The sequence below is a fragment of the Penaeus vannamei genome, chromosome 35 (assembly GCF_042767895.1).
Source record: "Penaeus vannamei isolate JL-2024 chromosome 35, ASM4276789v1, whole genome shotgun sequence".
NCBI lineage: Eukaryota > Metazoa > Arthropoda > Malacostraca > Decapoda > Penaeidae > Penaeus > Penaeus vannamei.
The window spans coordinates 25,100,700-25,103,199 of record NC_091583.1 but is presented as its reverse complement, the minus strand read 5'-3'; positions in this window follow the sequence as shown (position 1 = coordinate 25,103,199).

Genomic DNA, 2,500 nt, shown 5'->3' with positions numbered 1-2,500 from the left:
TTTTGGGTGAGAGAGAGTGCATCCAGACACACTGGGTGACGGGCAGTGTGTGTGTGTGCGTGTGTGTGTCTGTGAATTATGATTGTTTTGATAAAAGGAGCCAATGCAAAATTAAAACAACACACACACACACACACACACACACACACACACACACACACACACACACACACACACTCCCCCCACCCCAAACACACACCCTGCCATCTACTCACCCCCCTACTCCCCAAACACCCTTCCCCCCTCCCTCCTACTCACCCCCCACCTCCCCCTCTTTCTCCCTTCCCTCCCACCCTTCCCACTCCTCCCCACACCCTTCCCCTACCCCAGCCACACCCTCCTCCCCCTACCTCCCCCTACTCCTCCTTCCCTTCCCCCCTACTCCTCCTTCCCATTCCCCCCACCCCCACCCACCCACCGACACACACAATAGCAAGACGAAAGCGCCCCCTCCCCCCCCCCTATCTTGCATCAGAGTTCAAATAGGGATTTTATGTTTGCCGCTCTGGAGTGTTGACCCGACTGGAGGCCGAGTGAAGTGGCCATGCAAGGAGTACACAGAAGCCTGAAGAAAAGGGAAGTGGAGATGTAAGTCCGAAAAAAAATGAGATGGGACGGAGGGGGGGGAGGGAGAGGGGGCGAAGCAAAAAAAGAAATGAAAGAAAGATTTAAAAAAAGGGACAAGGCAAAAAATATATATATATATAATAATAATAGATAAATAGATAAATAAAAGGAAGAAAAGAAAAACAAATGAAAGAGAGAAGAGGAAGAAGCTTGAAGAAAGGAAATGGAGATGTAAGTCCGAAAAATGAAATGGGAGGGGGGGAGGGGGAGAGGGCGAAGCGAAAAAAAAAGAAGATAAAAAAAGACAAGGGGAAAACAATAAATGGAAAGAGAGGGAATAGCAAGAGCAAGAAGAAAGGAAATGGTGTAAGTCCGATAGATGAAATGAGAGGGACGAGGGAGGGCAAGCAAAAGGAAAAAAGGGATAAAGAAAAAAAAGGAAAGAGAAAAAGAGGAAGATGAGAAAGAAGAAAGGAAATGGAGATGTAAGTCCGAAAAATAAGATGGTAGGGGAAGGAGTGGGCAAAGCAAAAGGGAAATAAGGGATAAAACAAAAAAGAAAAAAAGGAAAGAGAGAAAGAGAAAGAAGAAGAGGAAGAAGAAGAAGAAAGGAAAGGGAGAAGTAAGTCCGAAAAATGGGAGGGAAGTGAGGGGGCGAAGCAAAAAATAAAAAAAATTAAAAAAAGACAAGACAAAAGAAATAAAGGAAAGATAGATAGAGAGAAGAAGAGAGGAAGAAGAAGAAGAAAGGGAATAGCAATGTCCGAAAAATGGGATGGGGGGGGGGAGGGGGACAAAGCAGAGATTTTAAAAAGGGGACAATATAAAAGAAATAAAAAAAGAAAGAAAGAGAGAAAGCGAAAGAGAAGCAGAAGAGGAAGAAGAAAGGAAACAGAGATGGATGGGGGGAGGGCAAGCAAAAGAGAAAAAATGTTATGAGAAAAATAAAGAAGGAAAGAGAGAAAGGAGGAGGAAGAAGAAAGAACGAAATGGGGTGTAAGTCCGAAAAATGAGATGGGAGGGGGAGGGGAGGGGCAAAGCAGGAGAGAATGAAAAGGGAAAAGGCAAAAAAAAAAAAAAAGAGAGAGAAAGAGAGAAGAAGAAGAGGAAATGAAATGATCTGTGAGACCGAATTCAGCAAAGCAAAAGTGATAAACAAGGGACCAAACAATAAATAAATAACGGAAAGAGAGAGAGACAGAGAGAGACAGAGAGAGAGGGAGAGAGAGAGAGAGAGAGAGAGAGAGAGAGAGAGAGAGAGAGAGGGGGAGGGAGGGAGGGGGAGAAAAAAAAAAAAAAACATGCAATGCAACATCAAGATCACGACGAGGATGAAACCAAACGTTGCATAAAAAACGGCAGAAAGTAATCGATCTGTCTTTTTCTGCGAACTTTAGGGGGGGGGAGGAGAAAGCGGGGAAGGAAACAGCTCGATTGCAGAACTCGTGAGGGAAGGGAAGGGTGGGGGAGGGAGAGTAAGGAGGAGGGTAGGGGTAAGGGATAGCCAAAGTCTCCCCTCTCGACGCCGAGGGGAAAGGGGGAAAGGGGAAAAGTAAGTATGTAAGTATCACGTCGTCTTTTGGTTGGTGTACAAAGGAGGGGAGACGGAGGAGTGAGGAATCGGTTGTTGAAATTTTCGTTGTCATTTTTGCCGATGGAAAGGCGGTGCGGAGAGGAATCAGTGTTGGTTGTATTTTGATTTTTAGTGGTGTTTATTTTGTTTTTCTTTGTTTCTGATAGCTTATTATTAAAATTAGAGACGCACGCACGCACCCACACGCACTCATTCATTCATTCATTCATTCATTCATTCATTCACTCACTCACTCACTCACTCATTCACACACTCATTCACACACGCACGCACGCACGCACGCACGCACGCACGTACTCACTCACTCACTCACTCACTCACTCACTCACACACACACAC